Source organism: Myotis nattereri (assembly GCF_964212035.1).
Source record: "Myotis nattereri genome assembly, chromosome: 2".
Classification (NCBI taxonomy): domain Eukaryota; kingdom Metazoa; phylum Chordata; class Mammalia; order Chiroptera; family Vespertilionidae; genus Myotis; species Myotis nattereri.
Window position 1 is genome coordinate 77,795,251 of NC_138076.1, and position 27,560 is coordinate 77,822,810.

Genomic DNA, 27,560 nt, shown 5'->3' on the forward strand with positions numbered 1-27,560 from the left:
CGGCCTCTAGTCCTATATAATAAAAAGCTAATATACAAATTGTCCCCTTGACCAGGAGTTCGACTGGGAATTAAACCAGGGGGCAGTGCCAGCTGGTCAACTGCCCACGGCCCCTCCTTCGAGCCAGCCCTGCCTGATAGGCCCCAATTGGGTCAGGCTGGCCGGACCCCACCCATGCATGAATTCATGCACTGGACCTTTAGTATATATATGTGTACAGATGCAAAATCAAGATATGAAATAACTCAATTTTACTATCCTGACTGAATTTTGAATGCATAAATAGATAGATATAATTTACAACAATGTATTTATATTAAAAATATTGTTTCTTAGCCTATTTTGAATCACAAACCTATTTGTTAGTATTTTCCTTAACTAGCATGTATAGAATAAGATTAGAAAAACCACATACTAGTCTATAGCATGAATGTGCCATTTTTAATCAACTAAACACCAAATTAATCAAGTAAAATATTTAGTGTTAATAAACTTTTGTAAAACTTACTTAGACTCAACAGCAATAAAAAGCACAATTCGGGCCCTGGCCAGTTCGGCTCAGTGAACAGAGCTTTGGCCTGCAGACTGAAGGGTCCCAGGTTTGATTCCAGTCATGGGCACATGCCTGGGTTGTGGGCTTGATCCCCAGTGTGGAGCATGCAGGAGGCCGCCAATCAATGATTCTCCTCATCATTGATCTTTCTAGCTCTCTCTCCCTCTCCCTTCATCTCTGAAATTAATAAAAATATATTTTCAATAAAGAAAAAAAATATTTTCAATAAAGAAAAAAGTACAATTAGGACTTGAAATGCTGCCTGTATGCTTTTGCAGCCTTTGATAAAAAGAGGATTTTTTCTTGAAGTGATTCAAGTGTCTCCCTTGTAAAGTCTTTTATTTTTTGATTAGACTTTAGAGATACTTTATATTTATTTTATTTATCTAACTTGATAGAAATTTAGAAGGTAAGTCTCAAAAAATGTAATGGACAATGATGTGTGATAACGCAGACAATGATAATTTCAATTGTTCGTCTCCGTCTTCAAAGTGTCTTAATGTACATTATGCATTTTATCAATCATGCTTACTAACAGGTACTGTTATCCCACTATTGATTTGATGTGTAGATTACATGGTTTTCATTCACTAATATAGGAAGTATGTCCTGGGTCCCTGGGATCACAAAAACTACCAGCAACAAATTCACTGGCCTCAAAATATATTATTATGCTCTATTCCACACAGGGTTTGCCCTAAGAAGAAACAAACATATTTATTAAAATAAAATGACTTTCTTCAGGAAAAGTTAAAGACAATATGTCATATAGGGTAAAATAATATATTTTTATATTATTTATTTAATATTTATTGTATTATATATTAAAACCACAAAACAAAGGCATTTCCATTTTTTAAATCTACCTGAGCAGAAACAAAACAATAAAAAAAAATCATTTTGAGTCATATTTTAAAGAGAAATAAGTGTTTAGAGATAATTGTAGAGGGTGGGTGAAAGGTTAACAAGTGATACACAGACAGTGACTTAAGAAAAATGGAATTTATTTAAGGAAAAGGGGTGGGAGGATGGGATATCCAAAGGGAAGGGCTACAAAGTATTGAGCTGAGGGGATATGGTGTTGATGTTGGCAACCCCCAGGAGCTGGAGTTTCATCCTTATATGCAGTCACTGGCAGGAAGCTGTGGTCCTCAGTGTCTGGGGCTGAGTTGGTGGGCTTGGGATGTGGATGGAGTGCCAATGTGCCATCAGGTGTCTTTAGGACTGTTTTAAGTCCTTAGATGATCTGATTCCTGGTCTTTGTCCTCCTGTGGTGGGAAGCTTACAAATGGTCATTAAGGATTATATTTCCCTATATTCCTAACAGTCAGGTTTTGGAAGACGGAAATTAACAAAAAGAATTTTGGCAAAGATGGAAGAATCAATATTGCAATGCAAAACCTAATGGGCTAAGATTAGAGAAGTAGTCAATAGGACAGATAAAGTGGAACGTGTAAGATTTAACTCTTTCATTCCATGCAACATCACTGGAGAGAATCATGCCTTGCAAAATAATATTGTATATTATGTTTATATTATGTTAGAGAAGGTAAGGATAATCATGAATATTTGTATTTGCAAGTCACTTTCGTTATTTGCACAAAGTGATTGTAAAAGGTTTATTTTCCCCCTGGTTGTGAATTCTGAAATGATTTCTACATGAGCAGAAGCATCATCTCCCCCAAAACTCAGTTCTATGATGAGTTTCAATAGTTTTAAAGGACCCTTTTGTTTTTTTTCCTTCTTTTCCAAGATTTACGAATGTCTGAAAAAGGTGTTTTAGCTTTTCTCCATCAAATAAGTACTCAACACATTGTCATTACAACTGGTGATACTGTGAATAACTACAGAACAAAATTGAATACAAATAACATTTAATTATTCACATTTATTAAAATGATTTCATCAGATTTTTCTTCTTTATTATGCTAAAAACTGTTTCTATTGTTCAGAACATACATCTCTGACAGGGTAAGCAGCTGATAGCATTCAGATGTCAGTGCTCCAAAAAGCCACTTCTTGTAGCATAAGAGAAAACCTGCTTTTCTAGGAAACAGAACCACTATTGCAGTGTGTGGGTGGGGGGCGGGGGGAGGGGGGAGAGTGGTTGCACGAGTGTATGTGTATATTTATGGTTTACCATGGAAGACGGGTTGCCTTGTGATTTAGACCTCAGGAGGAGTGTATCTAACAGGGACAGGTTAGAGGTGCTGGGACCACGTGTAGCAGGTTTCATGCATGCCCCTGTGCTTCTTTGTCTCGCTGATTTTCACAATCAGCCCCAGGATTAGTTTGACCTGTACAAGTCCTGAACTAAAAAAGTTCCTTTTGAAATAACAATGTCTTTGTGTGTGTTTTCTCTTATTTTAAAGACCTGGTTATTCCTAATTACCGTTCATTTAAGATTAATGAACAATAATTAATTATTAATTGCTTGAGGAATGATTACATGCATTTGCCTTGGGCCTGACAAGCTGTCAAGGATTCCTGCCAAGGCTGCCAGGCTTAGTGAGTTCCAGAGAAAGCGGGGACACTGAACACTAAAAGTCAAGTGACATTTCTAAGACCTAGAGAAAGATTGCATGTGGCCAACAACAACAAAATGTCCCTAAGTTGTCTTTGTCTTTTGCATTTGAAAAAGAGCAGAAGAATGATATAGATTTTTTTCTCTGCTTAAATAATCCATATTAACTGTATATCATGTAAGAATTCTTTGCAACAGTGCCCACCAAGAAATGATTTCTAAGAGCAATAATCAGAAAAAGATCGTTAAGTATTCTTATTTTAAAACATTTTCTAGTAAATGAAAAAAAAAGTTTCCATAAATAATAATAATGAATTTAAAGCTATACTTATAGAAAATGCCAAGTCCACTGATGAAAATTGTGTCTGATACACAGGCAGACTTGTGACTCTATTGCATTAGTCACACTTTAAAATTTAATTTCTATATTCAAGATTTGCTCAGCTGAATTGAAAATGAGATATGATCTCATATATTCTGAGCAGGAGGATTCCAGATTAAATAAAATATTTTTCATGATAAAAATATGTGTATAATTGACTATAAAAATGCACTTATTTGAACTATATTCTATATTGTTTTGAGGAAATCTTTGCAGTTCAGAGCATAATATTGTAGTTCACCCTGTTCACAACTCTTTAGAATGAGAGATGTTTTATTATGAGCTGTAAATTTTTACCAAAAGTACTTCATGAATCAATATTTCTTGAATAAGTTTATTTATTCCTGTGTCCATTAAATTTACCACATAGTTAGTATACTAACTATTATTCTTAAAGAGGAAAACAGATTAACACAAACTTTCTCAACAGGAGAAAGTTAACAATGAATATTTTAACATAATATAAGTATTGTTTTTTTTATCCTCATTGGCCTTTTGTATTATAAATAATGGGATACAATGCTAAAAAATGCCAAAAAATAAATCATAAATAATTATAAATTTTGTTTAAAAATACATATAGATGTTATGCTTAACTGATATTTAGGTAGCATACAATTTTTTATCAGCATGGGCAATTTTTCAGAAGAATTCAGAAAAACTAACAAAAATAATGAGCCAATTTTTTGCCATCACCAATTTCTAAAACAAAATCATCTAAAGTTAAGCTTATCATTATTTCCAATTAATCATTCAAATTTATTAAACTGTATAGTTTTATTGTTTGCCTTTGAATATTTCCTACTGTTTTATACCATCTATTTTGCTCTATCACTACCCTTGTGGACAAAAAAGAAGTCACATACTAAACCTGCCAAGCTCAGGGGAGGCCCGTGTGGTGGCCTTGCAAACTCAGAGACTTACCAGTAAAGTCACCATATAGGATAGTCTGAAGTTAAAATTTTTTGTCCAACTGGTTGTCAGTGGAGCATCCACCTATGAACCAGGAGGTCACGGTTAGATTCCTGGTTAGGGCACATGCCCACGTTGAGGGCTCAATCCCCAATGTGGGGCATGCAGGAGGCATCTGATCAATGATTCTCTTTTGTCATTGATGTTTCTCTCTCTCTCCTTCTCCCTTTCTCTCTGAAATCAATTATGCTTTCTAAATAAAAGCGAGTCGTAGCAGGTAGTCATGTCCTAGCCTTATATCTTCCCTGGCAAAGCTCCATCTTTACCTTAACTGAGCCGGCCTATTTTCTTTTCTTTCTTTTTTAAAATTGGATTTCAGCTTAATGCTAAACTGGACCTAGCTCCACCAGGGAAGAGAAATGGACACTGGCTTTGCTTCTAGTTCTGCTGAATCCCAGCTACACTTTTTCTAGGACTGGATTAAAAAAAAATGGGACTTTGGAAATTGAAGATTGTAATTCCACACAAAATAAAGCTTTCTACCACATCTTATCCTCCCTTGGGGGCCTCTGAAAATCCTTATTCCAGCATTACCTCCCAAATCCCACTCCCATTAGCAATGGAGAAAGACTATCCATACATTTCTCCGATAACAATACCAAACATATTCTCTGACCACAATGTTTTAAAATTAGATATCAACTGCAAAACGGAAGTAAGGAATCCACAAATATGTGGACATTAAACAGCATACTACTTAATATGTGGGATATAAAACTGAAACTCATAGATGACAACAACAATATAGTAGTTACCAGAGGGAAGGGGTTAGGGGTAGTAAAGGAGGCCAAATATATGGTGACAAAAGATGGTTATATGAAATTCATTGGTGATAGATTAGGGAGATGGGAGAAGCCAAGAAGGAAAATCTCTGGGATTGGATAAAAAGTAAAACAAATAGACACATTCTTCTTTTACATTTCTGTGTATAGGATAGTTAACAGTCCTGGATTAACATGATAAAAATAACAATAACAATGAGGTATTTTAGTATTTGTGGTCTCTGCTCTGGTGCTTTGGTTGTTCCCTGAGGGGTCTGTAAAATAAAACAGGAAGTGACCCTGACAGTTCAAAGGTATGTTATCCAAAAGAAAACAAGCAGGCCTGTGGCATGGCTCAGTGGCTGAGTGTGGGCCTATGAACCAGGAGGTCATGGTTTGATTCCCAGTCAGGGCACATGCTGAAACCCATTAGTCCATTATGTGCAGGGTCCACATAACAGTGGGCCAGGTGGGCTAAGGCAGGATTGTGAGAGGCCTGAGGGCCAGAAGTGCAAACCAAGAAAGCAAGACAGTAAACTCCTTTGTTTAGGAGTGAAAGGAACTTTAGAGACAGTATAGGCAGCTTTAGGGAATAAGGAGGTCCATGGGGGAGGAATGCATATGAGACGGGAAGGAGATAGCTCCAAGATGCCAGAATGCTTATCGTACTTTCATAGAGAATAGAGAAATGTTACAAGAGGAAGGCATACATTCACAGGGGATAGAGGAATGCTGCAAGATAAGGGGAGAGAAAGAGTAGGGCACCAGGAGGGCTTTGACCTTTGAAACTGATAGTCTGCAGAAGAATAACCAATTAGGAAAGCATGGGTGTCATAAATTAAGGAAGCATCCAATTGGAAAGGATCATGTTAACACAAAGAGCTCCCAGAATTTATAAACCAGAGACAAAGAAACTTAAGAGAGGAGTTAGATTTTTTGAGAGAGAGAGAGAGAGAGAGAGAGAGAGAGAGAGAGAGAGAGAGAGAGAAAGGCTTTTCCCATTGGGGTTTGTATATGGTATACTTCCAATAAACTTCCACATTTCTATTTAAAATATTTTAGTCTGCGAATTTATTCTTCAAACTTCCTAGGAGAAGAACCCACAAGGAGAATCTGCATGTCCCAAACTCCACGTATCAGGAGTTTAAATATCTTCTCTCTCTGCCTTGCAGTGGCCACACCTACTCTGGCCAATGAACTGTTCTCAGATGTGACACAGGCAAGTACCTTCCCTATGTGGCCCTGACTTTACTGGGCATGCGTCTGAACTGCGGCTTCCCGGCAGAGCTGCACAAATGGCATGCCTTTGCTCCTTTCCTGTTATTTAAGAACTGGGTTCATTACAATGGGATCAATATAATTTCAATCTTCTAGGATTTTTGGAGGCTCGTTTTGTGACCCAACATATAATCTTTCTTTGTGCGCTGGAGAAGAACGTATGATCTGATGTTCTGGCATGGATGGCTCTGCAAATGTCAATTATGTCCCATTTGGTCTAATGTGTCTTAAGGCCGATATTACTTCGTTAATATTCTGTTTGGATGATCTGCCTATTGCAGTCAATTGAATATCTAGGTCCCCTATTATGGGTCAGAGAAGTTATCAATGTTTCCATAAAACATTTAAAGTCACGAGAATGTAAACATATGCGTTCAATTAAACTGACTTACAAAAATAAATATCTATATCAAACTGATTATTTTTGGTTAACTTTGCTACTTGAAGAGCTGTCTCTATAAAATTGTATGGCAAACAAAATATATACAGGAATTGTGATGTGCTAAAATGTTAGGTTTAAATATAATTTTTAGATCCTTTAATCACTTTAAAGATATGGGGTTATTATTTGAAATGAATTAATTTGAATGAATGAATTAACAAATGATCATTATTTCAGTAAAAAACATTTAAAGAAAAATAAATTATAGATAAGGAGAAAAGAATAATAGGTCACTATTTATTAAGTGCTTTTGCTTGTTTTTATAAATGATACATATATTTTTTAAAATGCCTTTTCTTGTATTATAGTGTAAGATTAATTATATTTTGAAACTAAGTTTGGAAGATTTAAAAAACATAGCCATCTCATATATATTTATTTATTTTGATGTTAATTTGTATGCATTTATGTATATGTATACATAAATATGCTTGTAGATATGTAGTTATATAAGTATGCACATACATATGTTTAAAATAATATTGTAAAATTTAGTGATTTTTAATATTTTGTATTTAATAGGTAAAAGAGGATGGGTAGTTCAAACTTGACATTAGCATACTTAATCTGCTGTTAATAAGTGGTAGTAAAAAGTTATGATTATCTCAATGAGATACCACCTCATACCCATTTGGATAATTACTATTTAAAAAAAAAGTAGCAAATATCAAGTGTCAGTGAGGATGTGGAGAAAATGGAATCTTTATGCACTTTGTTGAGAATGTAATTGTGTGACTGCTATGAAAATATGTTGGTTACTCAAGAACTTAAAAATAAAATTACTACATGGTTTTGCAATTTCACTTCTAGGTGTATACCAAAAAGACTGAAAGCAGGGTCTTGAAGAAATATTTGTACACACATGATCATAGCAGCAATATTTGCTATAGACAAAAGTTGAAAGCAACCCAGGTGTCTAATAGTTGAATGAATAAACACAGTACACTTCACAGGCAAAGTGAAATAAGTCACTCACCAAAGGATAAATACTGTATAATCCCACTTATTTGAGGTACCTAGAGTAATAATAGAGACAGAAAGTAGAATGCCAATTGCCAAGGATTGTGATTAGTTGGGAATTTCCCAACTACCCAGACTTTTAGGTTAGCAAAATGAAAAAACTTCTGGAGATCTGTTTCACAATTTTATGAACATACTTAATACTACTAAACAGTTATGATGGTAAATTTTATGCTAAGTATATTTTACCAAAATTAAAAAATAGTTATTATTTAGCTTTAGTATAATTTGCCCAAATAGAAGTTTCTTTTCTCATTATATTTTATTTCAAAATCCTATTGACTTTAAGTTGATATTTATCATGTTTTTAAATTACTTTTTGAAAATTCTGGACAAACATTTCTCGTGTCTGTAGGAGCTGATGTTACTTTTAATGAGACTACTCAACCAAACCATTCATCTCTGCTCCACCTCAATCTTTTTCTATTGTTTCTTTTGCTTTATCTGATATTCAGAAAAATAAAACTGCAGAGGTGTTTTTAAGACCAAGTGTAATATTTTGTTCTCACAAATAGGCTTGTTGTTTCAACCTGTAAACCCTGGCTTTGCCCTGAGAAGCAAGAGGAAAATTAGTAAGATTTGTGTGTAATTTCTAACTCTTTTTAACCACAAAGTCTATTTAACCCATAATGGGATAAATTTCATTTAAAAAATTCAGAAATTGATCATATAAGAAGAATCTGTTTTATACAAAAAATTAAAAATGAAACTTCCATTTGACCCAGCGATCCCACATCTGGGAATATAACCTAAAAAACCCCAAGCTCCAATCAGAAAGAATACTAGTATATGCACTCCTATGTTCATAGCAGTGTTATTGATAATAGTTAAGATTTGGAAACAGTCCTGGAGCCCATCAGTAGATGAATAGATAAAACATCTGTAGGATATTTACACAATGGAATACTATGCAGCTGTAAAAAAGAGGGATCTCTTACCCTTTGGGACAGCAGGCGTGGACCCGAAAAATGTTATGCTAAGTGAAATAAGCCAATCGGAGAAAGACAAATATAACATGATCTCATTTATTTGTGGAACCTAATGAGCAGAATGAATTGATCAACAAAATAAGACCTGAAGCATGGAGGCATGGAACAGACTAACATACCTTGATGTGGGGTTGGGGGGATGAGAAGAGATAAACCAAAGAACTTATATACTTATAGGCATAGTCCATGTACATGGGCAGAAGGGTAGTGAAGACATGGGATGGGTAGGTGCTGGGAGGAAAAGAGGAGATATCTGTAATCCCATCAACAATAAAAAGTTTATTTAAAAAACAAAAACATAGACACCCACACCCAAAACCTGTATGTTCATGTTTACCAATGTTACCCCAATAAATTTACTTTAAAAGGGGGAAAAAATCTTAAAAGGAAAGAAACAGAGAGCTCTGTGAGAGAGTAAGAGCCTAATTTAGATAAGAACCAATTAACAAACACAAGTGGCTAGATCACATTGACCATCTTCCAGATAATGTCCGATAGTACTTTTCTACTAACTCTATGCACTTAAACCATCACCCCCTTTCTTTCAGTACAGGTGAGTTCAATCTTTCTCCTCTATCACAATAGCTTGCTGTTTTTCCCGACTTCTTGTCTAGGGATTGAGCAGATAGGTTTTTTTTGGCTCTTCAAGGACAACTGCAGAGAAAAAAATCCTCTGGTTCCCAGATGGGGATTGTGCTTAGAAATGACTTTTTTCAACCCCTTTTGCAATAGTTTTAAAACAAGGTTGTCCTTCTGTTAAACCTTTCTAGTGCTATTTTTTTTTCTTGACATATCTAACTTTTATCAGTTGGTATTAGAGCCCATGCAACTGGTACAAAAAACACTGTACTCTAATTATTGATATTTCTGTGAGTGATTAACTGTACTCTGTTTTTGACCAGGGACTGTCATGTGTTCTATAAGTACCCATGAAACTGTAAGAAAGCTAAGTTGTTAGCTTACAAGTTGGAAAAAATCATTAGACTCTTCACAGTTCTTGAAACTAGCAATCATATTTCAACATTTCTTTCCACACTGAATATAACTCCTAGCTCTTCATATCCAATTTTAATAAGCCCTGCCATTCTGCTGGTTCTCTCATTAAGTTAAATGTGACGTTGACACATGCTCATTATCTATTTGTATGACAGTGAGGATTTCAACAATTTGAGAATTGTGCTCTTCCTATAGTGTTAATATGCCAATGTCCACCTATCATTTTCAATGACCTAGTTCAGATAATGGGACATTTTTTAAAAAGTGTATAGCTGTTTAGTTGCCACAGCATGTGGTGAAAATTTAGTTCCACAATTCTTTCAGCCTATTCATTTGCAGTAGGCAAATTGGTATACAATGTTTCACCATGCCTCATCTGTCTGCAAGTAGTGATCTCCTACTGCTTTCATTAAGCATTGCAGTCACACAATTATTCCTTTTATGCTAAGTGATCTACTCTATTTTCACTTATTGGAACATTTTGCCAAATGTCTCTTTTTGTGTGTGTGTTCCGTGATGAGGCATGACAGTTATTGAGTGTCTACTCTGTACTGAGCTATTCATTGAGGAAATAGTAATGATTAAGAAAAGCCTCTGTTAGCGGAATTTAAAAATATGTAGATGTTTACATCCTTAAGGAGTCGATAAATTTACTTAAAAATGCAAATGATGAACAAAATAATTCCAACATCTTTCCTTAATACAATATAGCTCACCTGGCAGAGTTTCTAGGTGGTAACATTGCTATAGAAAGTAACATATTCAGGATAGAAACATAAATTCTTGTTTTGTTCAAAAGATATAAAAATACCAGCTCTGTACAATCTCTTTCAGAAAATAGAAATAGAGAAAATAATTCATGAAATTCTTTGAATTTCAGTATTAGCTATCCTAAGATCAAAACCAGATAAAGGTATTATAAGAAACAAATCTATAAACCAGTATCTCTTATGACCACAGATGAAAAAATGAAAACTTACCCTCAACAAAATATTAGGAACTAATTTCAATACTGTTTAAACTAAATTATATAGCATGACAAGGTGGGATTTATTTCAAGCATGCAAACCTGGTTACATATGGAAGAAAAAAAAAGATCAGTGTTATCCTTCACATCAACAGGATAAAGAAAATAAACCATTGTTCACATTTATTTAGATAAAGCCCTTGACAAAATGCATCATTGATTTATGATAAAAATGTTCAACGCAGTAGGAATACAGGAGAACTTTCTCACTTTGATAAAGAACATCTTCAGAAATCCTACAGCTAATAAAGTTAAAAGTGAGAACTGAACACTTCCCCTTAAGATCATGAACAACACATGCGTGTTTTTTCTTACCAATCCCTTTCAAATTTGTATTGGAAATCCTAGGTAGCATAATAAGACAAGAAACATATGTAATAGATATGCAGGTAGTAAAGTAAAAAAATAATACTGTCTTGGTTTATAGATTGTATAACTGCCCATGTAGTATATTCCAAAGGATCGTCGTAAAAAGACCCAATGCTATCAAAGGTGTATAGCAAGGATATACATTATTTTATAAAGGTTGATTGCTTTGCTATATATCAGTGATGGACAATTAGAATTTTAAATAAAAATATTTGTAATATCAGAAATTAAATACTTATGTATAATTATAACAAATTATATACAAGGTATAATAAAGATGGCATATCCAAAACTCTTTAAATGTAACAATTAGGAAACAACCCATTAAAAATGGGCCATCGAGCTGAGCAGAAACCTGTTAAATAAAATCTTTATATATAAAAGCCTAAATGACCGTTACAACTGGATGACCGGACAACCAGCCAGTAGCTATGATGCTTACTGACCACCAAGGGGCAGACACTCAACGCAGGAACAGCCCCCTGGTGGTCAGTGCGCTCCCACAGCCAACCTCCCATGGCTGGCCAATCTTTCGCAGTCCCTCCCCCTGGCTGGCTGGCCCTGATCAGCTCTGATCACCGGCCAGGTCGAGGGACCCCACCCATGCATGAATTCGTTTACCGGACCTCTAGTGTACAGATAAAAAGCAAAGATGCTTTTTATTACTGAAAAGATGCTCAACATTGTTCATTACTGGATAACTGCAAATTTATATAGCAAAAATACCACTACACAATTATTGCAATGGCTTTTTAATCAAATGACAATACCAATTATTGGTGAGGATGTGGAGTAATACAAATTATCATCCATTATTGGTGGAAATATTGTAAAACTATCCAATTTAAAATAAAATTTGGAAATTTCTTACAAAGTAAAACTTGTCTTACCATGCTACCCAGCATTGTGCTTCTAAGTATTTATACAACTTGTTTCAAAACTTGCATTCACATAGAATTTGCACAGGGATGTTTAAAGCAAGTTCTTTTCATATTTCTCAAAACTGAAATCAGGAAAAATATCCTCAGTAGCTGAATAAATAAACTGGTACATGCATATAATATTTTTCAGTGATAAAAAATAAGCTTTCAATTCATGAAAAAACGTGGAGGAATCTAGAAGCATATTCCTAAATAAAAGAAGCAGCCTGAAAAGTCTATATACTGTATAACTCCAATTACATTATATTTTGGGGAAAAAAAACAAAAACAAAATAAAACTAGAGAAACAGACCAGAAGTTTCCCAAGATGTGGAAGTAGGGCCTCCCCCAAGGGAAGTAGGAATGAATAAGTGAAGTACCGGAAATATTTAGGATGATGAAAATATTATATATGATAATGTAACAGTGGATACATTATATTATGTATTTTACAAAATCAATGCAACTTTACAGTAAAAAGAACACCATAAGAAAGTCATTTAGGAGAGAAGGGAATTTCAGGAAGAAGAACTGCTAGGAACTGTGATGCGAGAATTCAACTGTATTTTCAATGCATGAAACTACAACAGCGAGGGCAGTGCAGAAAAGGTGCTCGTCTAATTTGGAAAATGAGTGAATACTATAAGATTGAAGACAAAAGAAAAAGCACATAAGTATTATAAACCAGTCGATAAAGTTGCTTCCTTTGTTGGGTGTGTGTCAACAATTCTGATGCTGCTATCCATGTATGTGGGAATTGAACAATTAAATAAATGCCAGATGGAGGGAATATCTTTTCTCACTTTTGAAGTGAGGACTTACAGATCCTAAGGGAAAGAGGCTACTAGAATGATCATTTTTTAATGGATTGGGAGTGAAAACATTAATAAAATAAAATTGTCTTAAAATAGATGGTTATATACAGAAATGTTTATGTATATTTATTTATATACAAGTTAGTATACATATATTTATTTGTCTATTAGATAAGATGGCGTTAAATGAGCTACCCTTAATAATGTGCATACCTAGAGTCCAGATGTTAACTTCTAATACCATTCTCCAATAAAGGAAACCAGGATTCCTAAGAAAAATTACTGATTGTAAGCCTGAGGAAGGAAGTATACAAGATGAGTCTGGAGCAATTTGTAATGCCAGAAAGTAGTTTTAAGTCTTAAATGTAAAATAAACAAGCAAAAACCTACATTGAGAGAAATATGCCAAAAGGATACATTAGCCAAATGAGAGTTCTAATGGCCAAATATGGAACCATTTGGGAAATAAAGTAATATTGCATTTTAAACCAAAGCATAACTGAAAAATCCAAGTATCCATGCTCATACAAGTATAAGACTCAATAAATAATTACAGAAGAAGCTATAGCCTATTTGGCTCAGTAGGTAGGGTGTTGGCCTGTGAAGTGAAGGGTCCCAGGGTTCAATTCCAGTCAAGGGCACATATTTAGGTTGCAGGCTCATTCCCCAGTAGGGGGTGTGCAGGAGGCAGCCAATCAATGATTCCCTCTCATTATTGATATTTCCTTCTCTCTCTCTTCCTCTCCCTTCCTCTCTGAAAACAATAAAAAAATATTTAAAAAATAATAATTGTGGAAGAAAACACAAATATGTCACACAAAATAATTAAAAATGCTTTATGTAGATATTCTTGCTTTTTTAAAATCTATTTTTATTGATTTCAGAGAGGAAGGGAGAGGGAGAAAGAGAAGGAAACATCAATGATGAGAGGGAATCATTGATTGGCTGCCTCCTTCACACTCCCCACTGAGGATTGAGCCTCAACCAGGGAATGTGCCTAGACTGGTAATCAAACCTGACCTCCTGATTTCATAGGTCCATGCTCAATCACTGAGCCACACTGGCCTGGGCTAAATATTCTTTCTTTAGAGAGATGGAACAAACTCCCAACTTCCTAAAAGTGGGCTGTTGACAATCACTTCTCCCCAGAGAGTACTGTATGAAAAGAAGGAATAGAAAAGAAAATTCCACTACAAAGCAGTACCTCACCCAAGTGATTAAGGTTTATTTTACCAATGATAATTCATATTTATAGTGTGTGCTCTAGATATGCTATGATGAGAATACACTTTCCACTGTGGTCTTCCTCCCCAAAAGACATCAACCCAGATTAATAACAAGGAAAAGCAAAACAGATTTTAATAGAGGGACAATCTACAAAAGATTTGACCAGAATGCTCCAAAACTGTCAAGGTCATCAAAAACAAAAGAAGTCTGAAGAACTCTCACAGTGATGGGGAGCATAAGGATACTTCAAAGCTAAATGCACAGCATGGTATCCTAGATGGAATTCTGGAAGAGGGAAAAGACATCATGGAAAACCGAGGAAATATGAATAGAGTAAGGATTTTAATGCAATATATAAATATTGGCCCATTAATTGTAAATTATGTATCTTACTAATATAAGATGTTAGTAATTGGGTAAATAATTGGGCGTAGGACATATGGGAATTCTCTGTCCTATTTTTTTGCATTTTTAAATAAATCTAAAACTGTTCTAAAAATAAAGTTTATTAAGGTTTCAAGGCATATGCATCAGAAGGTAGCATGGTTTAAAGGAGTATAAGAAAATATTAAAGAAAAAAATATATATATATGTGCCTAAGTGACCGTTATGATGGAACGATTGGAATGACCAATCACTATGATGTGCACTGACCACCAGCGGGCAAATGCTCAATGCAGAAGCTGCCCCCAGACCACAGGCCCTGATCACCTGATCGGGCCCAGACCCTGGGATGGGATGGGGAACCAGGGGTAGGTGATGGTGGATGCAGGTGGTGAGGGAAGGAGTAGGGGTGTCAGTAAGCAGGGAACCTTATCGGCCTGATCTCTGGCTAGGCATAGGGACCCCACCTGTGCATGAATTTCATGCACTGGGCCTCTAGTATAGATATATAAGTTTTCTTTAAGACTAAAAAATGTTCCTCTCTTGCCTGGGTGGAGCTAGAGAAGGACAATTATGTGTATAATGGACTATTACCCTGCTTTCCAAGCAAGACTTGTAGACTTGTGATCCAAATGATTACCTTCTCAGAAAACATAACATATTACAATATATTAATACATTCCTAGTTAAAACAATAGTTCACAAATCAAGGAAGGGAGTTATAATTCTTAAGTGACAAGTAAGTTATCCAAAGAAGTAATTATTTGTGATACAATGAAATTGAGTTGCAAACGGAATTATATTTCTAAAACCTCTGAGTTTTGAAACTGAACTTATAAATCATGATAAAGGGCTCTGACAAAATATGATATAAGGTACTTGACATTTCCTTTAAATTACCCTTGTATTCATAAATAAAAGATTAATATTTTTGCTGAATTTCTAGGGTTCTCAGATAGTTTTTCTAGGTCATTTTATAAAATTTATTTTTATTGCCAATGCTATTACAGATGTCACATTTCTCCCACTTCTCCCTCTGCAGACTCCAACCCCACCTCGACTTCACTAAACTATTGTTTGTGTCCAGGGGCTATGCATATTTGCATATAAGTTCTTTGGTTAATCTCTTTAAATCCCCTTACCTCTGAGATCTGTCAAGCTGTTGCATGCTAGGTAATTTTAAAGTTAGATATTTCATGTTTTTATTCTATTCAATTTTACATTTTAAATCTTAATTGCTTTCAATACTATGTGGCAAAATAGTTTTTCAAATTATTTTATCATATACAGGTGGGGCAAAACTAGGTTTACAGTTGTATGTGAAACAAGTTTAGTTCTGTATTATTACTTATAAATTATTGCATTATTTTCATAAGAACAACTATAAACCTTATTTTGTCCCACTTTGTGTTTCAATTAAAGTTATCATACATAGACATTTTTTTTCTTTTTTTAGATATAGCCTTGCCATTTTTAGTAGTACTTTTAGACCACATAAATTATAATCATCTATTTTTTTCTTTTTTTTTTTCAGAGAGAGCAAGAAACATTGATTGGCTGCCTCCAGTACATGGCTGAACCATCAATAGAAATGGCAACCTGGGTATGTGCCCTGACCCTGACCAGGAATCTTTCCACATACAAGACAATGCACCAATCAACTGAGCGACACAGGCCAGGGCATGAAATTTTAGTTTTTTTAGTTACAACAAGAAAAACACTGACAAGAAAGAAATTAGCAAAGGGCAGAAATTATAAGACTAATGGATTAGCCAGTAACCCAGTAATATAGAAAATTCAATAAATAATGAATATTAAAATTTTAATAAACATAAAATTTTATATCATTAAATCTAATAATTAGGAAATACATTTTAAAATGATTAGGGCTTCTTCACTGAAAACTACACAACATCACTAACATATATTAATGAAGACCTAAGAATAATTATGAAAATGAATAAAAGTTTGACTACCAGATATCAATATCTGTAATCAAACTAAATTAATTAAAATCATATATTGTTGTGAGTTGACATATACAACAGAAGAGAAATTCAAAAACACGCTTCTTTATAGATATCCACCTGTTTAATGAAAATGTAATAATATCGAGGAGGAAATAATTTTCTTCCTATATGGTAGCAATACAAATGTATGTTTATGTAAAATAAATAAATAAATAAATAAATAAATAAATAAATAAATAAATACCTTAACCCCTAATGTTACACCATACACATAAAATGTCAGAAAATTGAAATTGAGAATAAAAAGAGTATATAGGATATCTTGATTACCTTTGAATATACAAAGATTTCTTATCTAGGACAAAAAAAAAAAATGGACTACCCATAAAAAAGTAAGAAAGTGTAAATATACTATTTTCAAACTGAGAACTTTGGTTCACAAAAGATAATAAGAGAGTGAAAAAGTTATTGAAACAATGTAAAGTGTTGCTGGCTATCTGTAATAATAAAAGCGTAATATGCTAATTAGACTGGAAAGCCAAACGACCTTTCAAATGTCATTCCTGATGGCCTTCTGGATGAAGCTGCCATGGTGGGGGCTGAGGCAGAGGCAGTTAGGGGCAATCAGGCAGGCAGGCAAGCAAGCAGATAGGGATGATCAGGCAGGAAGGAGAGCAGTTAGGGGCGATCAGGCAGGCAGGCGAGTGGTTAGGAGAGATCAGGCAGGCAGGCAGAGGAGTTAGGAGTGATCAGGCTGGCAGGCAAGTGATTAGGGACGATCAGGCAGGCAGGCGAGTGGTTAGGGGCAATCAGGCAGGCAGGCAAGCTGTTAGGAGCCAGTGGTCCCAGATTGTGAGAGAGATGTCCGACTGCTAGGGATCGGGCCTAACCCAGCAGTCGGACATCCCCCAAGGGGTCCTGGATTGCACGAGGGTGCAGGCCAGGCTGAGGGACCCCCTCTTGCACAAATTCGTGCACTGGGCCTCTAGTATATCTTTATAATAAAGGATTACTATCCACAAGGTTTAATAACTTTTAAAAATCAAAAAAATATTGAGACAATACAATAGAAGCATTTAAAAAGATGTGAATAGATACTCCATAAAATATCATTATCAAAATATAGTAGCATATAAAAAGTGCTGAAAATTATTATAAATAAATTAAAATGTAACCACAATGAGTAAGTATCACTACATACCCACCAGCTTGGCTAAAATGAAAGATTGAAATATGTGTCAAGGATATACAACAACCCAAACTCTCTTACATTGTGGTGGAGAACCAACTGTTATAGTCACATTTGGACATAGTCATATTCTATGACTAAATTGTCATGCTTCTAAGTTTATTTTTCTACTAGAGGCCCGGTGCACAAAATTCGTGCACAGGGGGGAGGGTCTTATCAGCCCAGCCTGCACCCTTTCCAATTTGGGACCCCTTGGGGGATGTCTGGCTGCCGGTTGAGGCCCAATCCTGTGGACCACTGGCTCCTAACTGCTCACCTGCCTGCCTGCCTGATCACCCCTAACTGCCCCCACTGCTGGCCTGGTTGCCCCACGCAGACCACTGCTCAGTCGTTTGGTTGTCCCTCACTAACCCCCCTGCCGGCCTGGTTGCCCCATGCAGCTTGCTGCTCAGTCATTTGTTTGGCCCTCCCTAACTACCCTGCTGGCCTGGTCATCCCACACAGCCTGTTCAGTCGTCCATTTGGTTGTTTCGGTTGCGATGGTTGCTTAAGCTTTCATTTATATAGATATTCACAAAAATCCAGATACTACAATGATAAGATTATAACAGTTCATAACTGAATAAACTTAAAACTACCCAAATAACAATCAATACTACAATGGCTAAATAATATGTTTCATACTCACACAATGAAATACTATAGAATACCAGGAATGATAGAATTAGCTTATAGATGAATGCATTAAAAAAAAAAACTAACATTTAAAAAGAGCACCCAGTCATAATAGATTATGTATTGTACCATTTCCTTTGTATAATGTGCTTTAAAAATGTAAAAATGCATCAAATCTGGTGGGAAGAAGTGATGTTCTCCTTAAGAGAGTCACTGAGTTTTATTTTTTTAATCCATTCTGCTAGTCTGTGACTTTTTGTTGGTGAATTCAGGCCATTTACATTTTGGGTAATTATTGGTCTATGAGGTTTTCCTATAGCCATTTTATATTTTGTTTTCTGGTAGTTCTGTGCCTCCATTGGTTCTTATTCTTTGTGTTTCTGTCTGTTGTTATTTGGTGGAATTTCATACTTCTTTCCTCTGTTTCCTATTCTTTTAAGCTATGTGTCCTGGTTTGCATATATACAGATTTTTTTTTTCTTTTGAATGCATCTGATCTTTATCTATCTCAAACTAAAATGCTAACTCACAGCAAAAGAAACTGACAAAACAAAGAGGCAGCCAACCAAATGGAAAATCATATTTTCAAAAAGTACCTCTAACAAAGGTTTAATTTCCAAAAAATACGAAGAACTCATAAAACTCAACACCAAATAAACAAACAACCTAATCAAAAAGTGGGCAGAGGAACTGAAAACACACTTCTCTCAAGAAGACATATGAATGCCAGTAGGTACATGAAAAGATGTTCAAACTCACTAGAAATTAGGAAAATGCAAATCAAAACTACAATGAGACACCACTTCAAGCTTGTTCGTGGCTGTTATCAATAAGACAAGCAATAACAAGTGTTGGAGAGGTTGTGTAAAAAGGGAACCCTCCACTGCTGGTGGGAATGTAGCCTGGTACAACCACTATGGAAAGCAGTCTGGCGATTCCTCAAAAAATTAAGAATAAAGCTACCATATGACCCAGCAATCCCTTTCCTGGGTATGTACCTGAAAACCTTGAAAACATGTATTCACAAAGATATATGCACCCCTATGTTCATTGCAGAATTATTCATGGTGGCCAAGACATGGAAACAACTAAAGTGTCCTGCAAAAAAGACTGGATAAAGAAGATGTGATACATATACACAGTGGAATACTACTCAGACATAAGAAAGTATGAAATATTGCCATTTGCAACAACATGGATGGACTTTTAAAATATTATGCTAAGTGAAATAAATTAGTCAGAAAAAGCTAAGAACCATATGATTTAACTCATATGCAGGATATAAAACTGAAACTTGTGAACACAAATAGCAGTGTGGTGGTTGCCAGTGGGAAAGGGATTGGGTGGGTGGGGGGGTCGGTGAAGGGAATCCTATTATGAGATTACAGAAGTAGATTTGACTTTGGGTGGTGGGCATGTAGTGCAATATACAGATCTTGTAGCATAGAAACCCACACCTAAAACATATGATCATATTAACCAATGTCACCTCAATAAATTTAATTTTAAAAAGGAGAAAAAAAGATAAAATCATTGGATAAATACTAATAACTCATAAATTTTCTCTCTCTCTCTCTCTCTCTCTCTCTCTCTCTCTCTCTATATATATATATATATATATATATATATATATACTGCCCTCTTGCAATCCGGGACCCCTCATGGGGATGTCGGAGAGCTGGTTTCTGCCCGATCCCTGCAGGCCAGGCCAAGGGACCCCACTGGTGCATGAATCCATGCACCAGGCCTCTAGTATGCAAATAAGATCTTTGGTTAATCTCTTCCAACCCTTCTCCTTTCCTCCTTCCCTCTGAGATGCATCAGTCTATTCCATGTTTCCATTCTGTGGTTTCTGCTCCTGCGTTGAGTGTCTGCTCTCTGGTGGTCAGTGCGCAACATAGCTACTGGCCAGTTGGCTGGTCAGCTGGTCATTTAGGCTTTTATATATAGAGAGATATATACAGAATATATATCTCTATATATATCCTATATAATAAAAGGCTAATATGCAAATAGACCAAATGGTGGAACAACCGGAACAACTGAACAACTGGTAGCTATGACGTGCACTGACCACCAGGGGGCATGTATGGAACATGGTGGGCATTGGCCATGGCAGGATGGTGGAGCAGGTGAGCGGGGGCGCTAGACCAAGGCGGGGCACTGGTCGCTGTAATCGGGGCGAGCCTCTGGTGGTTACAGAAAATTCTTTGCCCCTGTGTGCCATGGTCCTGCCTGGTGCTTGCACCTGCTGCCAGCGCCAGCCCCACTCACCCCTGCTGCCAGTGCCAGAGCTGCTGCTTATACCCGCTGCCAGTGCTGGCCCCGCTCACACCTACAGTCAGTGCCAGAGCCACTGCTCCCTCCTGCTGCTGGTGCCTGGTGCCAGTCCCGATTTCTCAGTACCATCAGCAGGTGTGACTGTGGCTGCCAGCCCTGATCACCCTTGAGAGCTTCTCCACATCCTCCTGCTCCAGAGGGGCGATCAGGGCAGCAGCACCCACTCATACCCACTGACGGCGCTGGCCCCGCTTGCACCTGCTGCTGGCGCCGGCCCCAATTGCTCCACACAATTAGCGGGTGCAAGCAAAGCCAGCAAGGTCAGCGGGTGGGGCTGCCATCAGACAGGGGACCAGGGACCTCGGTGGAAGGGGCTGGGTGGGGGCATGGAGGATGGGCCAAGACCCGCCCCTGTGCCTACAGCAGCCTCATGGCCCACAGTGCCTCTCAAGGTGCACGAATTTGTGCACTGGGCCCCTAGTGTGTGTGTGTGTCTATATATATCCTATATAATAAAAGGCTAATATGCAAATTGACTGAACAGCAGAATGACTGGTTGCTATGACATGCATTGACCACCAAGGGGCAGACGCTCAATGCAGGAGCTGCCCCCTGGTGGTCAGTGCACTCTCACAGGGGGAGCGTTGCTCAGCCAGAAGCTGGGCTCACGGCAGGTGAGCGCAGCCCGCCTCTGAGGCAATCGGATATCCCCCAAGGGGTCCCAGACTGCAAGAGGGTGCAGGCCAGACTGAGGGACTCCCTCTCAATGCACGAATGTTGTGCACTGGGCCTCTAGTATATATATACATATATATATATATCATATATATATATATATATATATATATATATATATATATATATATCTACATCTACACTAATAAGAGAGAAACATGCAAATTGGTGTCACTCTGCTACACCCACCAGCCAATCAGGATGAGTATGCAAGTTAATCCAACAAACATGATGGTTGATTTGCATACGCAGACATGAAGCGAAGACTGAAGGCTCTGGCCCGAGCGAAGACTGAAGACAACTGAAGACTGAAGACGACTGAAGAGGCTTGGCTTCTCCGCTGCGGCCGGAGCAAAGGCCTGGGTCCCGGGTGCCAGAGGAAAACCAGTGCCAGCAGCCAGGGGAAGGAAGGCCTATGGCAAGAATCTCTTCATGAAATGGGCCTCTAGTATATATATAAAACCTTAGCAAAAAGTTAGCAAATACATAATAAAAATAGAAACAGACTCATAGATATAGAGCAGTGATGGTGAACCTATGACACGCGTGTCAGAGGTGACACACGAACTCATTTTTTTGGTTGATTTTTCTTTGTTAAATGGCATTTAAATACATAAAATAAATATCAAAAATATAAGTCTTTGTTTTACTATGGTTGCAAATATCAAAAAATTTCTATATGTGACACGGCACCAGAGTTAAGTTAGGGTTTTTCAAAATGCTGACACGCCGAGCTCAAAAGGTTCGCCATCACTGATATAGAGAGTAGACTGTGGGAGTAGACTGTGCCATATCTTTATTTGTAATTATTCACTGGCAGAAACACCAATAATAAGCTAAGAAAACATTGCCTTGTGTATGCCAACATTATTTCTCACTCTGGTATTTTCTAAATATTTTTACTTCAAGAATTTTCAATCAATTAAAAAAATGTTATTTGAAATTAATGTCAGATTCGTGTTCCACTTACTGACACAGTAATGATTTTAATTAACTAATTAGTCTGTGACCATTTAAAATTATGTTATGTAATTGTGGTAATCATTTTAACAAGGCATTTAACTTTAGTTTCATTTTCCCCACAGACAATGAGCACGAGCACTAATGTGAATTAGACATGTCCATGAATATCCTATATTATTACATTTTAATATACAAATTATTATTGCTTTTAAAAATTTTATGGGTATTGAAACTGACAGAAAGATTACTTTTCCTTAACAATATGGAAAATACTGACAAAATACTTCAGAAATTAACATACATGTTAGTAGGAAATAAAGTTTCTATGAATTTAAAGTCATAAAGACAAATGTCATAGAAATATGACAGGTATGACATACCTAGAATTTTTTGATAATATATTGAAAAAATTTTTGGGTGGGTGGGTGGGTGGGAATCTATCAACCAAAGAACTTGTATGCATATATGCATAATCCATGGACACAGACACTGGGGTGGGGAAGTCCTGGGCCGGGGGACTGGGGTAGCTAGAAGGGGTCAATGAGGAAAAAGAGGATATATGTAATACTTCAACAATATAAATTTAATTTTAAAAAATGATAAAAACAATTTCATATGTATTATTTAAAATTTATAAAATATTTTCATTACATTGAACATTTTTAAAGTTATAGTGCTATTTTAAACAATCTAATTTTAAAATTAACAGGAAACATGAGACTCCTCTAGTAAATAATTATAAGAAGAAATTTTGTTATTAAATTTTAGTATAACTTTCATATAATTTATTCATTATATCTATTAAAAATTTGTCACTTTAGAATAAAATTGAAGCTTCAAATGATCCCCCAAACCATCAACTGAAAATGAGTGGTTCCACTAAGCAGGGAACAAGGCTTGAAGTTACCTTCAGATCTCTTGGAGAGATGCAGGCAATCAACATTTGTTTATTAAAGACCTTTTAGAATAAACAAGTGGCAGGGGCAAAATACATGAAAAAATTATGTTTAAAATATATAGCAAATGATATAATTTTTAAAAAGAAATTAAATGATGCAAATAAAGACAAGCAAAATAAAAATAAAACTCCTAATTTTCAATTAAAAGCAAAATATAATCATAAATAAGTAAAATGCTTCACTTATATTTTTATTAAAGAATGAAGAACCCAGGATTGTCAGGAGAGATATTCCTGGTCCATTACCTCAGTCCCATATCTAATCCATCAGCAAAGCCTGTCTAATATTTCACATGTGCCCAGATTTTTTTTCACTATCATTGCCACATTCCTGTATCAGCCTCCATTGTCTCTTAATTAGACTTCTAAATTCCATCCATGGTTCACCTCACTTCATATACAGTGCGACACTTATCAGGTATACTAATTTATAGGATATAAGTCACACACTCTTCTTCCTGTTTAAAACTCTCCAATGACTTCACAACCCATTTTAAATAAACTCAAATATCTTACTACAGTCTGCAAAGCCCAATGTTATCTGGCCCTTGGTAATCTGCTCATTTTTATATTGATCATGCTTTACTTTTCACATCACTTCCTATAAATATTAGATTTTTTCATTCTTAATTTAACAAATGTGTTTCCACTATTCCTCCAACTTAACTGTCATTTCTTTCTTTTTTTAAATTTTATTTTCTTGTTTAAAGTATTACAAATAGTAGTACATATGTCTCCTTTTTTTCCCCATTGACTGTCATTTCTTAAAGAGGTATTCCTGACCCTGACAACAATACATAAGAAAGATTATTTCTCCTATTCTCTATCATAAATTTTCCCTTTTTCTCAATAGAATTTATTTAAGATACATAATTGCATCCTTTTAATATAAAACATTCTCTGAAAATAATAGAAAAGAGTGTAATCAACAGTGTGCTTACTACCATATGCTTTGTCAAAGTTGCAAATTTTGCCATAATTCTTGAGGTATATTCTTTTTTAAAGTGTTTTATTGTAATCTACACACAGAAATAAATAACCATAATTATTATTGCTGCTTTATTACTGCTGTGCACATTACCATATACTTAGTAGTTAAAAAACAAAGAATTGCTCTTTTACAGTTATGGAGGTCAGCCATCTAAAATCAAGGCAGTGTCAAACTGCATTCCTTCAGGGGAGAATCTACTTGGTACCTTTTAAGCTTTCAGTGGTCATCTGAATTTGGAACCTTCCTTACATCTCTCCTATCCTTGCTTCCATGATCTTTCTCTCTCTCTCTCCGCAATCCTCACCTGAGGATATATTTATTGATTTTTAGTGAGAAAGGGAGAGGAGAGAGAGAGAGAGAGAGAGAGAGAGAGAGAGAGAGAGATCTATTGGTTGCCTTTCCTACACCCCTGACCAGGGATCGCAACCTAGATGTGTGGGAACCACACTACAGTCTTGTTGGCAATGCACCAGAATGGCCAAGGCTGCTTAGAGCATGAGCCCAATCTGGGCGCCCAAGGCCAAATACCATAGAAAGCTGCAAGACCACAGTGAACTCACGGAATGCTGTGCCCTCTGTAACCCAAATGATTGATGTCACTATTGACAAGAAGCCTTCTTTGTCTCTGGAGTAATATACAGGTTACTGACCAGGAGTCTGTTGGAGAATCAGAGGCTAGAGAGCTGAGAGAGAGAGAGAGAAAGAGAGAGAGAGAGAGAGAGAGAGAGAGAGAGAGAGAGAGAGAGAGGCAGTAGGCACAGAGAACATAGCTCCTATGTGTGCAGCATAGAGAAGGGCTCAGGTGGAGCTAAGAGCTGGTACTGCTACGATGTAAGGCTAAGAGCTCACAGAGAGCTCAGATATAGCTACAGGTTAACCAACCAGTGTGCTGGGCAGGGGAGACAGGAGAAGGTGCTGAGACAGAGAGGTTAGGTACTGCTAGGATGTGAGGTGGTGAGTCTAGAGGGCAGCATGCAGCTGCTCAGATAACAGCTGTGGGCATAGAGACTAACGCTGCTTTGTGGGAAAGATGCACATGTTAACCAGCCAGTGTCTGGCTGCCTGCCCGTATGGACTTTGTAATAAAGAATTGTGTTATCTGATGGCTGTGTGGCCACTGGCTTCCGTGATAAAGAGTCATTCTTATACACCCACAACTTCTCATGGCTTCTCTGTCTAAAACCCGGGGTCCTAGGAGGTCCAGCCCCAGGCAGGGGGGCTTGAACCCAGCACCTGTAACTAGTGAGCAGAGTTTAAAGGAGGAACTTGGACTAATTTCCCAACAGTTTGCACAGTGGGCAGGGTTTGAGAAGACCTGCCCTGGCATAGTCGGGAAGAATTTAGAAGAATATATGGACTCAGAGCAACTCAGAGCAGCAGTGCTCCTGCTGCATCTGACCCTAGGTATGTGTGCTGACTGGGAATCCAACCCACAAGGTTTTTGCTATACTGGGCGATGCTTCAAACAACCAAGCCATCTGGCCAGGGCCATGGTCTCATTTCTTACTACTCGCTTTAATTTTCTTTCCTCCCTCTTACAAACACCCCTGTGATTATACTGGATTCACCTGGAAAACCCAGAAAATATCAATATATTTAAATAAGTTGTACCTTGAAAGTTCATTTTGACATATAAGACAACATTTAAAAGTTTCAGGAATTAAAATATGGTCATCTTTGGTGGAGAATTATTTGGCTTACCACACTTTGTAAACATTTGAACAAACTTTTTTACCTACAGTAGCCAAAATATGGAAATAACCTAAGTGCACATCAATGGATCCAGAAGGTGTGGTGTATATTAACAATGGAATATTATTCAGCCATAAGAAAGAAGGAAATCCCTTAATTTGTGAAAACATGGATAGGTAGAACTTGATAAAACCATTCTGAGTGAAATAAGCCAGACAGGAGAGCTAAATACTGCACAGTGGCACTTATATGTAGAATTTTTTTAAGTCAAACTTATAGAAACAGGAAATAGAAAATTGGTTGCCAATGTATGGAGAGTGGTGGGGAAAATAGGGAGAGGTTGGTTAATTGTGAGAGTATGTAGCCATTAAATATAAGCTCTGGCGATCTAATGTAAAACATGGTGTTACCTAAAATGTGTTATCAATACATAAGACTGTGTCATATAATTGATTTTAAAAACACTGTCTAATCATATTATTCTATAAACTATTGCGGCACTTGGAAATGTTTCTATCCACTTGTAATGGTTTATTATTCCCTTTTAATATCCAGATATATGCCAGTATTATCCTCATTGCGGCCTATACTTACATATTTACTTTTGCAGGAAGATGAGCTTTAGTATTTTTTTTTTGGCAAGTTCTGATGTTTGTGAATGTGTATATATAACGAATAAGTGCATGATATATATTTTGATTTACCTAAATCTTTCACCTTGGTTAGAAAAAATTTTAGCATTATTTTCATTTAATTCTTGAATATTATTTTTAAATTTAAACCAAAATATTTTATTTTATCTCCTGGTATTGTAAATGATATCATTAACGTCTAATCTATTTTTTACATGTTTAGTACAATGCTTTATTTAATATAAACTTATTTTATTAGGCTGATTTAAAAAATTTTTCTTTTTAAAACAATTGAGCTATATTACACAGATAATGAGTTTATCTTAAATGTAAAATAACATCAATGACTTCTGTCATATGCCTCCACCTGTGGTCCATCATGTGAAAGGTGTAATAATAGAATGTCCCCATCATCCTAGAAAGTCTGGTTTGCTCTCATCTAGTCACTATATCCCAAAGAGCCATTTTACAATCCTTTCTTTCTTCTATATAGAAACATAATCAACTTTCCTATATGGAGCTTATATCTATTGGTCTTGCTAAACTTACTTTGGATTTTTCAATGTGTTTATAGATTCTACTGGATGTTCTATGGGTGTAATTTTTATTATATGTGAATGAAACAATGCAATTTATTTCTTTGCAATTCTAATACTATGCATTCTTTAAATAATCCATTGGTTAAGACCTTCAACAAAATAGAAGTGGAAAGATTGGACACTCCCCATATTAAGGAAAAATAACCATCATAAAATTTTATGTTAACTCTTTGGGTTTTCAAATATATCCTTTCTAAGATTTATTAATTTTTCTGCT